Genomic DNA, 14,373 nt, shown 5'->3' with positions numbered 1-14,373 from the left:
CCCCTCCCCAATGTAAATGTATCTTCAGCTTCCTCCCTCGTTATGAATTGTTCATTACTATATAAACCACCCATTGTGAGACATCCTTCTTCCGTCCATCTTTTAAAGGACATAGAATCCACTATCTTTTTGAAGGATTTCACCACCAATAATGGTATGTCGAACCACCCTTTTTACTGCAGTTAAACATATTGCTGCCACATGTTGAATAATATAAGGATATGATCTGGATACCCCGGCTATCATTAAGGAGCTCTGGCAAAGGGACGTCTTCCTGTGTGCCTGTTAGCAGTTGTATCTCTCAGTTATCATGCTCGTCTATCCTATTCACTGCCTATTTAAGTTCCATTTCTATATAGTAAAGATCCAGGTGTGGGACCTCCATACCTCCCGCCTACCTTTTTTGATGGAGGGGATCTAGTTTTACCCGCTTCCTTCTGCTTCTACATAGTAGGTCAATCAATAAATGTTCTATTTGTGAAAAGTATTGGTGTGGGATTGTATACAATGAATTCTGTAGAACTTATAAGCACCTTGATAGAATGACCATTTTTATTAGCGTTATCTTCCCGTCAGGGAAAGTGGAAGCTCCTCCCAAAACTTAACAAAATTGCGGATACCATCCACTGTCCTCCCTATGTTGTTTACCAAAGAGAAGGATGGGTCTGTGGAAGGAGTGACCCTTTTCCCCACACAAGCTCCTGAACAGAAGAGTGGCTGCCGCCAAGTGTTGGGGCAGTACTCTTCTCTTTTTTCCCTTACTCCTGGGACTACCCATTTGTGTACCCATGATGTGGATACAGGGGACTACCTTCCTGTTAAGAATAAATCTTACAGGTTGTCGGACAAGGTGAGGGCCAGCATCAAGAGTGAAGTCTCTAAGATGTTGGAATTGGGGGTGATAGAACCCTACAGTAGCCCCTTGTCCAGTCCTGTGGATCTGGTACCAATAGCTGCCTCTGTGGGCACCACACCTGAACTGCGGTTTTGTGTGGATTGTAGAGGGCTACATTCTGTGGCAAACACTGATGCTCATCCCATCCCTAGGGCAGATAAGCTAATTGACAGATTATAGGCTGCCCAGTACTTAAGGACCTTTGGTTTTAGTTCAGGCACTCGCAGATTGTCCAAGCAGAAGGTGCCCATTAGAGGCCATACGTCATCACTCCAGAGGGCCACTATTGGTTTAGAGTGATGCCCTATTGCTCAAGAATGCCCCTGCTACCTTCCGGAGGTTGGTGAACCAGATACTCGATGGTATGGAGGCTTCTCAGCTGCTTATCTGGATGGCATAGCTGTCTTCAGTAGCAGTTGGAAGGGCCACCTTTTTCACCTACAGGAAGTGCAGACTCTGCAACAGGCAGGCCTTACTATCAAGGCCAGTAAGTGGCAGATATGGCAGGGGTCTGTGGTGTCCTTTGGGCAGCGGGTGGGCAGGGATAAAGTGCATCTCCTCCAGGATTAGATAGAGACAATCATGGCCTGGGAGACCCACAAAACCCAGACTGTGGTCAGAGCATTCCTGGGTCTTACTGGGTATAACAGAGGGTTTGTTAAGGGATATGGCACCATTGTTGCCCCTGACAGAGCTGATATCTAAGAAGCAGCCCAGAAATGTGACTTGGACAGAGTCATGCTAAGCTGAGATTTACATACCGAAGCATGCAGTGTGCACAGCAGCTATGCTCAGGGCCCCTGACTACTCCAAAGGGTTTGTCGTTCCAACAGATGCCTCAGAATATGGCATTGGGCCAGTGTTTTCACTGCTAAATGAAGACGGCCTGGACCGACCTGTAGCTTTCATCTCCAGGAGGTTACGCCGCAGGGTGGAGTGCTATAGAAAGAGAAGCTTTTGATGTGCTATGGGCACTGAAGAAGTTGAGGTTCTACCTGTTTGCCACTCAATTCCTGATTCAGACTGACCACTCATGCAAATGAGGGATGAGAATCTAAAATTGTTGTGATGGTCCTTTTCCCTACAGGGTATGGACTTCAAGGTGGAACGCAGACCAGGAAAAGACCACACCAATGCTGATGGTCTGTCCAGGTTTTTATGCCTAAGTAATGAGGACTCCCTAGAGTTTGGGTAGATCTCCACACTTTCATCTGGGGGAACACGTGTTAGATTGGCCTTCCTTAGGATGGTCTTCCCCAACTTTTTTCCTGCTTTCCACAACTTTTTGCTGTATCTTTCTGTTGGCCTTAGGACTCTGAGTACTGTACCACTGCTAACCAGTGCTGAAGTGCGTCTGCTTATCCCCTAAACATGGTGACATTGGAGTAGACCTGATTGGCATATTTAGTTACCTGCAAGTCCCTTGTAAAATAGTATACCATATCCCCATGGCCTGTAATGTCAATACTATTAGTGGGTCTGCAGCACAGGTTGTCCCACCCACGCAGGTAGCATTTAAACCCTGTCTCATGCCTGCCAATGCAAGGCCTGTGTGTGCAGTTTACTGCCCCTTAAACTTGGAATTTAAAACCAATTGCTAAGCCTAACCACCGCTTTTATTAAACATAGATCCACTCTAAGCTAAGCCCTAGGTGACCTTATGGATAGGGTTGTGTAAGTAAAAGGTAGACATGTACTTTTAAGTTTTATATTTCCTGGTAGCGACAAAAGCTACATTTGTTTTTCTCTACGGTAAGGCCTACTTCTCTCAGAGGCTAGCATTGGGAATTCCTTAAACACTTTTAAGGTGTAATTCCTAATTCGAAAGGACTAGCTGAATCATGTTTCATATCTTTGGAATGGTAATGAGAAATCCAGTTAAGTGGTAAAGTGGGATTTGGCATTACTGTTTCAGAGTTGCCACTTCTAGAAAGTGTACACATGTCTGTTCTTAACTTCGTTTTGTGTGACTGCATCCTGTCCCCATTATAAGTCTAAGCAGCTTCACTTTGTGCATTCCCTCTAGACGGCTACAAGCACAGGAAGGGTGGATGTGACAGAGGATTCATCTGCTTCATCTGCATTCTGATAGCCTTCCTGGGTAGGAAGAAGGAGAGTCTGTGTCCAGTCCTCACACAAAGGACTAGTTACCCCCCACAGATAGCCTAGCAGACAGGGCTGGGATGAAAGGGAACCAGTGCACTTCAAGGAGCTGCTTTGAAGTCGGTCCACACTTCAAAGGCACATTTGGGTATAAGGACTAGGGCTCTGACCCTACAAAATCAGTATACTACTAGACCTGTGAAGAACTCTGCTGGAATAAAGACTGCTGTGCTGTAAGTATTCCCACTTTGCCTCGACTGACTGTTCTGAAGAGCTACTTTTTCGTTTTGCTGAGCTGCTCTACTGCCTGCTGATCTTTGCCCTGCTAAGGACAAGGAATAGGATCCATTTCACTTGAACCCAGAGTGACGCCGAGAGCTTGCTATTTTCAGAATTCTCAAAGACACAAAAGACTTCCTGCAATCTTGCTGGTGCTGGTGTACATCTGTGAGTCCTACCCTTGCCTGAGGTGCCCCTCCAATCCTGGTTCTTAGAAGTGAGTTCTGCTACAAAATCAATGCATCATCACTACTGCACTGGTCAGAACCAACGTATCGCCCGTTGACGCCGATGCAGAGGCTGTTTGACAACAGCAGTGCTACAGCCTGTGTAGCCTGATGACAAAACTCTGCGCAGCTCGACAACAACTCATTGCCTGTATCTGAATGGAGCTCAATCACAACGCAGTGACCCAAGTGCTTAGAAAAGATTGCTGCATCATGCCCTTGGTGTCCATGATTTGCTCCATCCAAGGTACTTTTTCCGCAGAACCTGCCTGAGTCTCGTAGACGGCCTGCCCTCCATCGTGGTCAACCTGAACTTTGGGTTTACACTGCTTTCTCGCGACCTCAAGTAACCTTTAAGTGCTATTGACTTTTCAGCACTCTTTACAAATTCATATCTTAACTTATACTTATTTGATATTTGTTGTTTTGGTCTTGTTTTACTCAGATAAATATTCTCTATTTTTCTAAACTTGTGTGGAGGCTTTTTGTGGTGTATTCATTGTGTTACAAAGTGTGTGTGTGTTGCACAATACTTCACACATTGTATCTTAAGTTAAGCCTGTCTGCTCTCTGCCAAGCTACCCGAGGGTGAGCACATGTTAATTTAAAGTGTGTATCCAGCTTACCCTGACTATTTTTTATTTTATTTATTTATTTGCAGAGTTTTATATAGCGCGAACTAGACCCGAACCGAATCAGGTATCAGAGCGCTTTACATAGCACCAGTTACGTTACACGAGGACGGACACACATTCATTTTAGGCACAGGGAGATTAAGTGATTTGGCCAGAATCACAGGAGGTTTTGTCGTCGTTACCGAGACTCGAACCCAGGTTGTAGTCCCTACTTGGACAGGGTGCAAACCTCTGCCAAATAGAGACTCAGGGCCAGATGTAGGAGCCAAAATACCAGTCGGTAACGGCCGATTTCTGCCGTTACCGATCGGTATTTAAGAAGTGGCATGTAGGGGGCATATTTTACCGATTCGGTAAATTTACCGAATCGGTAAAATACCGAATCGGTATTTTTACCGATTCGGTAACTGCAAGATGTAGGTGGGACTCTTCTGAGTCCCACAGGCCTTACAGATTCGGTATTTCTACCACCCAATCCAATTGGGTGGTAAAATACCGAATCCAGGTGTGCATGCACATGTGTGCATGCACACCTATGCCATGTGACAGACAGACATGCCCTTAGGGCATGTCTGTGTGCCACATTGCACACATTCCTGTATTCGGGGTGCTAGAGGGTGTCAAAGTGACACCCCCTGCACCCTTGCAAAAATCGGTATTTACGGAATCGGTAAATACCGATTCGGTATTGCCCATTGATTCCTATCGGCTTCAAGGCCCATAGGAATTAATGGGCAATACCGAATCGGTATTTACCGATTCCGTAAATACCGATTTTTACAGATTCGGTAATTCAATTACCGAATCTTCCTAAATCTCCCTCCTTCATATTTACCGATTCATAAATACCGAATCGGTAAAATTAGGTATTTATGAATCGGTAAATACGCTTTTCCTACATCTGGCCCTCAATTTTTGACATATGTCTACTACATTCTCTGTTGTGTACTAGCATCACTCTGATCTCCATCTCGGGCTCCTAATTTTCAGAGTCCTGATGATGATATTCCACACTGTTTGGGATCTAAATGTCATTGAATATTATGACAGCCCTGTGTAAATGACTGCATTAGAAATATACAGGTCTTGTCCTGTTTAAACCTTCTGTGATACGTATATACAGCCATATTCTCACATATTTGTAATGTTTGTTAGCGAACAAAGAGCATGTTAAGGTCACTGGTACTCTTTCTGAAGCAATTCTGTGTTTTATGCCCTGTTGTTGACTGCATAAATATTATGAAACATTTTTTAGATAATATTAGTTTTGTGTGATTCTTCTCTGTCCAATAGAGAATATGTAATTGCCTTGGAAGATTTCACCTCAGCCTCCTTTATGCTTCTCTATGGGGTCCCCCATGGATCTTCGTTAAGTCCCATCTTTTTTAACATTTATGTCACCCGCTGTTCAAACTTAATTGGTCCTGCAACTTCTCAGTCTTTTCCCATGCCAACGACATTCAGATAGTAGTGTTGGCTTCTTCCAACCCGGAAAAGATGGTCAAACAATTCAACAACTGCATGAGTAACATTGTTAATTGGATGCAGGAAAACCGTGTAAAGCTTCATTTTGAGAAGACTGAGTTATTCCTTTTCGGCAGTGACACCTCCTTTTGGAGTTCTGCCTAGTAGCCCTCTAATCTTGGGTCTCTCCCGCCACTGGTCTGAATAGCAAAGAAATTCGGGGTCATTTTTGATGTTAAACTATTGTTCTCTGACCACATCAATCAAGTGACATCCTACTACTTCTTCACTCTAAAAATCTTAAAGAAACGTTTCCCTTTTATCCCTATGTAGATGCAGAAAATAATTATAGCTTTTGTAATCTCAAAATTAGACTACAACAACGCTCTATATATGGGAACCCAGCAATGCTTAAAAAAAATGATAGGCTCTTCAAAACTCTGCGCCCCTGATGAAACTCCCCACATTTAATTCCAGTTTCATAAACTATTATCAATCTGCATTGGCTGCCTATGAGTGAGTCCATCAAGTTCAAAGCCTTGTTCTGGGCCCACAAAGCCGGTCCAATCTTCATCTAAAGCATTTTCAAATGGAATGTACCTACTAACAACCTGCTTTTGAGCATCGCAAGATATGTGGCTATACCCAGAATTAAAAAGGCTCATTGGGGAAGCTGAAGCTTCTCTTATTCCAAATGGTGGAATGCTCTGCCCGGCCATTTCAGAGCCCAGCTAAATCTATTATACTTCAGAAAGCAGCTGAAAGCTTTACTTTTCACTTTTACTGCTAATTAGGCTTCCCCTCTGTCATTTAGGACCCTGTTCGGATGCTAGCGTCAAGACACCAATTGGCATTTGCTCATTCTACAAACTATTACTTGCTATTACTTCCTTCTTGTCCTGTTATGCCCAGAGGGTAGTGTGCTCAGCTAATATATAAAAATAGGATACAATACATAGAGTGCTCTAACAATGGAGTAAAAGCTATAAACGATTTAACTTTATAGGCCTTGCTAGATTTTCCCTACACTTAGATGAGATTAAAATCTTAATTACCTGTATCACTTTAGGAAAAGGCTTGAAAAAGTATTCACAATATCAGTGAGGTTTAACTTAGAGGCACTGTGTTAACTTATATACAGAAGGGGTTGAGGCAATATACTACCCCACCTACCACCACAGTGGGAAAGGTTATCAGACACTTGAAGTAGTGCACGGAACAGAAAATTCAACCCCTTCCAACTAACAGTGGAGAAAAAACTCCCAAGCATGAAAACATTCTAATGGATCAGCACCCTTATTCGAGTATATATTGCTTATTATTCATAAAGGTTCAGCACAATTCTTATAGCATTCCACACACACAGTACATATAATTCATAGTCTCCAATAAATATGTGTTGAAGAAAGTTCTTTATTCATATTATTCTTCTTTTATTAATCTCCTTAAAAACAATAATCAACGTGTTTCGTCCTCATGTACTTCTGCAGGGCTCTTTTCCAAATTCCTCTTAATGAAGACACTGAGCTGGTGTATATGTTGTAAGTGATACCTCAATTTCCCTATAGAAAGCTTGCTCACTGAGTCCTCTAATGTTGAACCCAAGCATGCCAATCCATGTAATGAGTCACTGTATAATAATGAATACATTCTGTCAACTAAGGGTGCTGGACCATTAAAATTTATTTGCAATGTGTTAAGTATTTATGCAGTACACAAAGATAATAAAGTACTAATACAGCACAAGCAATATTCCAAAGAGTAAAATCCAATCAGTAGAACTAGAGATTTTCCATTCTAATGGTTTAACCCCTTCGACGCTCATGACGAGCTGGGCTCGTCATGAGGTAGCCTCCTCGCACGCTCATGACGAGCCCAGCTCGTCATGAAACATGGGAATGAGTAAATCCCAGCGTACGGGCGGAATTCCGCCCGCACGCATGCGGTTAAGTAAAAATAGCACTAATGAGCAGAATACGCTAAGTGTGGTTTTCTGGTCATGCTAGAACAGGACAAAGTCACAAGTTCAAGCAGACCACAATGGAGTGCAGGCCACGTTCAGGGACTAGGATATTCCTGCTGAAAAAAATTGAAAAGGTTACCTTCTCAAAGTCTGGTGCGCAGAGTTCAAAACTTCAGGATTTCACAGGAGGAGCTGAAATGATGCAAGCCAAGGTCCCAGGATCCCGGGAGATAGTACTTTGGGGTTCAGGAACATGTACTACTGCTTTTATAGGGATTTTTATTTTTTAAACATATTTTATTGCCTTTTGTATTTAACAATGCTCATGTGATATCTACAGTTCTCTTACATAGTCCATATTGATTCCTTCGTCCCATACTGCTTTTATAGGGACTTATGAGTAAATTAAATGTGCCATTGGGTGTAAGCCAATTTTACCATATTTTAAGAATAGAGCACATTCACTTTAGCACAGGTTAACAGTAGTAAAGGACACTAATGCCTACAAAACCAAATCTCAGAAAACAGGAGCAGAGAAGTGAGTGACGCAGTAGAGAGGGCCAAGTCCAACACTAATTTATTTGTGAAACCTCATTTCTGATAACTTAAGCAGAAAAGTAACTTTATAAATAATATACTTTAGGCTGTCTGAGGCAAAAGTGGCTTAAACCTGTTTAGTCAATCATCATACCTCCAGGGCTGGAATACACATCCTTAGCTAGGAGAGTTAACAGTTCAGGTTCACAGGGCAAAATTCTGCAGTGCAGGGCTGGAAAGGACAATGAGTGTTAATTGCTAGCCACTTAGCAGGGTTAGCTATCTTGAAGAGAACAGTTGAAATAACAAAAGGTTGCTTTAACACTATATCTTTTCATTTGGAGATGCCTAGCACGCTCTCAAACAGCTAGGCTCCAGTCACATCAGGAGGGAAAAGTTGTCTTGAACCATCCAGTTGGGAAGAGTGCTCATATGAGCAGGAGAGTGGCTTAGGAGCTTAATACAGGCCTGCCTGGTGGCAACTGGGTGTTGCCCTCTGTAAACAGAGGCGCCTCCGTGAATTTAAATTAAGGCAACGAGAAAATGCTGCAAAAGGATGAAGAGAGACCGTGAGAAAATATTTAGGATAGGATGACCGAATTTCCCAAATCCCTGGTCAGTGAATAGGAAAAATCCAGCACCTCCACCACCATCCCCATCAGATTATTCTTCAATCTGAGAAGACTCCCTTTGAAGAAGGGGGAATTCTGGAAGAATAAGTCTGACTCCTGCTGGAAGAATAGGACTCACAGAAAGACTCACGGTCTCCTAAGTCCTACTGACACCTAGGAACTCTGTTATCTCTGCAATGATCAATTAGTTTGCCTCCATAATGACTGGATCTCAAAAGGGCCCTGCGGTTTACTGAAAATGTTACACTGCAGGAGACCTGACTGGAGAGAGACCAGGTATCTAGAAAGTTGTCCTGAGTGTCTCTGGGATGCAGTGAGGATTATGAGGAAGTTTCCCAGAATTTTACAAAGGTTTAGACATAATCATTTGGCCTATCTCCAGAGGATCAGGGAAAGGTGCTGAGACTTGCCAAGGATGATTGCACTCAAGGCATGTAAGAAATCCACGCTCATCCCACTCTGAGCTTTTGGCGGTATTGAAAACAGGTTCCATGGAATCTTGTAGCAAAGGTATCCAGCTTCATGAAGCCCTGTTTGGCTATGGTTTCCAGCCGAGCCCTGCTGGAGGATCTTGACTTCGAAAAAAGTGACTAAGTCCGAAGGTAAAATCTTCCACCAGTGCAAAATGGCAAATCTATTGAACAGCACCCATGCCTCCCAAGAAATCCAGAAGCCTACTCAGCGGGTTCACAACGGCTTAGGAAATTCAATATTTTTAACAGATTAATAAAAGTGTATATAAACAGAGAAGCAAAATGTAGAATTAGAATTTTGTAAACATTTCGTAAATGTAAAGGAATTCGAAATTGTAGGCTAAAAAGTAGGCGGCCTATTAGGATGGCGGACGGACCTGCGTTCGTCTGCCATCCCCGAGTTGGAGGAACCGTCCGCAGGGGCAGCGGCGGTCCCTCCGGTGCAATTAGGATGTGACCGCCACCCTGGCGGTCACATCCCGTATTTTTAACCTTGCGGCGGGTGCTGCTTGAAGCAGCACCCGCCGCAAGGTTAAAAATGCATGTTTTACATTTACATGCACAAAGCGGCAGGCACCGCGCGGTGGCTGCCGCTTTGTGCATGTAAATGGGGGTACCATAGGTACCCCCCATGTGCACCTCCCCCCCGACACCCTGGGGGCCCGCAACGGGCCCCTAAACACCAAGGACCACATGCTTTTCCACGGCGGAAAAGCCACCGTGGAAAAGCATGTTTCCATGCACATCCTAATTTGGCTGACGGTGTCTTGCAGACACCGCCACCAAATAGCCCTCCACACCCCGCGGATCAGCGGCGGACAGACCTGCGGTCCGCCGCTGGTTCCACCGCAATCCCACCGCCATTCTAATCTGGCGGTGGGTGATGTCTGCGGCCGCGGCGGTGAATCCGCATCCTCCAGGCCGGCGGTGGCTTCCGCCGGCCCGGGGGATGCGGATTCACCGCCATCCTAATCGGCCCCTCAGTTAGTATTTTCAGGTTGATATATGAGAGTAGTGCAAGTACATCAAACAGAATATATCTTGGACAGTGAGTTGCCTCAATTGCATTTAGAAAACCTCCAACCTTTCAATTAAAATTTTGAAAAGTTTTTTTTAATTTTAGTGTATTGTTTAATGGTTCAAATCATTGAAAATGCTTAGGACGGGTCCCTGGCATCCAATACAGACTCTGTGGGGTTCCTTGGATTCCAAAAATGATTTAGTGGGGTCTCCGGGTTCCAGTAATGATGAAGTAGGGGGTCCACAAAAGTCAAAAGGGTAAGAACTATTGTGTTATAAGAATTTGACCATTTTACTCAGGAATTCTGAAAGAGTTGGGGCCAAATTTGAATAGACAAATTCAGAGGGAGGAGGTCTCACAAGAATGTATTTTAACACTACAGTCTGTCAAATAGTAGGAGAAAGTGTGAAGAGAGGGAAAACTACTGAGAATAACAAAGTAGAAATAAACCCCTAAAAAGAGAAGAAGATGCACAGAAAGAACACAAGAACTCTGCAAGAAAATATAAAAAATAGGCAAGTGAATAACAATGATACACATTAATGAAGGTATGCATTTCAAAGTCAAACTGAGCTGGGAAAAGCAGCAAACCCTGATGCAAGGTAGAAAATAATAAATGTTACAAGGTACTTGAGGTTTGGTTATCAAGCGTTAAAATGAAGCCAGCTTTGGGTAGTGAAACCCGATCTCTACAGCTTGAGAAGCAGTTTTGCTGCTGGACGAAAACCCTCACCCACTCTTAGGTGGCATGCTTCAGCATAGGGTTCCTCCTCACATCATAAACATTGCTTTGATTGTGAGCTAAGATACCCCAAGAAGCAAGGATCTCTGTGGATGGGTGATCCCTATGCAGACAATCGGTGTGGATGACAGTGCAGAGTGCAGGCGTAAGGAAGTTAAAATGAAAACTACCTCTTGGCAGTGGTGTTACACAAAATAATGGCGCCCCCTGCAGAATGGGCTCAACGGGGGCCCCCTAAATGGTTGCCCCCTACACTGAAGGGAACTGCCCAGTAAAGTAATGTGGCTTTCCCGAGCATTTAACTATTTCTTACTCTATGCCATTGCATACATTCTGGGAAGCATGCTATGGTTAGCTCAAAGGGTGAGGTAACCCCGTCCAAAAAAGAAAACCTTGGGAGTCCCCCAGCAATGAGTGAGTTGCGAGTGCCTCTGTTACACTCTTGCCTCTTAATGGAACTAAGACTGACTTTATTATGTCGACAAGGGGCAAGATTGAAAAGAAGATGGGGCGAATATTCAGCCCAATTATGAGTGAAGGATCAACATGTTTCAGCCTGTTTGTAACCCTTTAAAAGGTATAAAGGCATTTGTCAGAGCCTCGACCTTAGCCACTCAGCAAACACTCATAAAAGGAAGATATTAGTGAAAAAGGAAGAGCAATATAACCAATGGTCCCGGAGCTCAGGAATGGATCCACCTTTGTCTGAACCTGGAAAAAAGCAGAGTGGTCTGGAGGAAAATGTCTTGTAATGATTGTTATAATGACAGAAGATAAGGTAAGTGATGAACTCTTCTTTATTCGTCTTCACACCACCACAGGTTCCAGTCAGCTGAAGGGCACTGTCGAATGTTGGCAAACGCTGGAGGGGAAAGACCAATGGGAGTTGCAGGGAAGGGGGTAATGGAACGTACCAAGTGGAATAGATTACAGCACACCTCCCTGCATAGGGCGGAAAAAGACATAGCGGCAAGAGTGAAAGGTGGAGAGGGTGAGGGGGAAAGGAGAGAGCAGGAAGCAGGTGAACTGGGAAGAAGTAAAGGATGCAAATACAATAACCAAGCCTGTCAGTGGATGCAGGAAACAAAATTAAACAATGGCTATCACTTAACACAATAGTCTCTGTTACACACGGGTGTTCTTCTTATTCTGAGATCTCCTAGGACCAAGAGCCTCTGACTCTCTCTCTAGATTCCTATTGTTGCAGAGATCACCACCTTTTTCATGAGGGATTCTTCTGTCCATGCTCCATGTTTGACTGTTATCAAGATGAGCTACATTTTTCCCTACCCTTGATGTTCTGCAAGGATCAGAAAATCTGGACGCTTCTTTCCTGCGTGCTTTGGGCAAGTCCACCCGGACCCATTCTCCTTCTTTGAACATTTGGTTTTTGACATGTTTGGTCTGGTCATGTCTGACCTTGTATTTGACTTGATGTTCGCCTACTCTTCTAGAGATTTCTCTCTGATTTACCACACATGTGTCATTCCTTAGCAATACAGGTGGGGTAAGTGTAGTTTTCGGGATCCTCTCTTTGAGAGAGGTGAACAGGGAATAACCAGTTACACTATTGGGAGAGGTGCGATTAGCCCAAATAGTCTCCATTAAAGCTGAACTTACTGGTGTCCCCATTACTTCTGCCCTCTGCAGACACTCTTTGAATAAACGGTTGATCCGCACCACTAATCCATTTGCACGGGGATAGTACAAGGAAGATTTGTGATGAGTGCTTCCCGTGAAGGAGAGAAACTCTTTCATACGGTCCGAAGTGAACTGCACTACATTGTCTGTTACGAGGGTGTCAGATATTCCTTCCTCAAAGAACACACTTTTTAAGAACTGTGTGAGAACTTTAGTGTCAATTTGATGGACACATTTGTAGACCACCCATCATGTGTGATAGTCCACTAGTACTAAAATAAAGCGTTCCTTCAATGTTTTCAGGTTGAGGGGACCTATAATGTCCAGGGCTAACTTTGACCATGGCCGATCAGGAACTTCAACAGGAGAAAGTGGTGGCGTCCGGGTTTGGTGAATTTTGTCACTGCGGCTACAGTCTAAACAATTTTTGACTACATTCTCCATCATGGCATCCGTCCCTGGCCACCAGTATTCCTACCGGATTTTGCTCTTAGTAATACTGCGTCCTAAGTGTCCTATGTGAGCTAACTCCACAATTTTCTCTCTTAAGTTCTCTGGTGGAATCACTTTTTCCCCCCTGCAAACCAATCCTTCGTGTATGTTTAATTCCAGTCTTATGTCCCAGAAATTGCCTAAGATTGTTGGAACAATACTTTTGTTGTCAGGACAACCACTTATGATGATTTCTTTGATGGAGCTCATTTCTGCATCTGCTTGCATACTATTGTCCCATTCCTGTTTGTTCTTCAAACAAGTAAGTTGCAGTATCACATCATCACAATCACAAGAAACAGAACTGCTTTCCACCACAGAAGGAGAGACTGATGGAAAATCAGCAACAGTGTTTTGAGAACCCAGCACATACTTTACACTGAAATTGTTTCCTTCAAGTCCCAGGATCGACCTGGCAATCCTGGGGGTGGTTTTATTTGTCCCTTTAGTGGTGAATGCAAACATTAATGGTTTGTGGTTGGTCTGTACTATAAATGGGATGCCCCACAAAAAAAAACCAAAAGTGTTTGATTGCCCAAAAGCAAGCAAGTGCCTCTTTTTCTACCACCGAATAGTTGAATTTGTCACCCTTTAGAGCTCGGGAGGCAAATGCGACAATCTGTTCCTTTCCATCTACCATTTGGGTGAGGCTGACTCCCAGACCTTTATTGCTGGCATCAGTGCTAAGGATTGTAGGTTTGCTGGGGTCAAACCTATCCAGGCATGGGGCAGCAATGATGCTATCTTTTACAGTTTGAAAGGCATCTTGACAGTCATCAGACCACACAAAGGCAGTTCTGGATTTGAGCACAGTCCTTAGGGGTTCAACTTTGGAGGCATCATTTCTGACAAACTTGGAATAATATTCAGAAAGGCCCAAAAAAGATTTAAGGTCTTAAATGCACTTGGCTGCCCCTGTGTTGTGAATCGCCTCCACTAGGTCCAGTCTGGGTTTGATACCATCTTGTGAGATGGTTTGCCCAAGATACTCAACCGATCCCACTCCAATGCGACAGTTCTCCTTCTTGAGAGTGAGACCTGCGTTTCCCCAATTGGTCGACACCATCCTAAGGGTGCTATTATGTTCCTCCAGATCCTTCCCGTAGATGAGTATGTCATCTTGGAAACAGGGTTCTGGGAAGGTCCTTCAGAACATTCTGCATGATTCTCTGGAATGCAGCCGTAGCAGATGCCAACCCAAATGGCATGCGAAGGAATTGGAATGCTCCTAGTGGTGTAACAAATGAGGTGAGGTGGCGTGAATCAGGG

The sequence above is a fragment of the Lissotriton helveticus genome, chromosome 8, assembly GCF_964261635.1.
Source record: "Lissotriton helveticus chromosome 8, aLisHel1.1, whole genome shotgun sequence".
Classification (NCBI taxonomy): domain Eukaryota; kingdom Metazoa; phylum Chordata; class Amphibia; order Caudata; family Salamandridae; genus Lissotriton; species Lissotriton helveticus.
Note: the sequence above shows the minus strand (reverse complement) of the source record.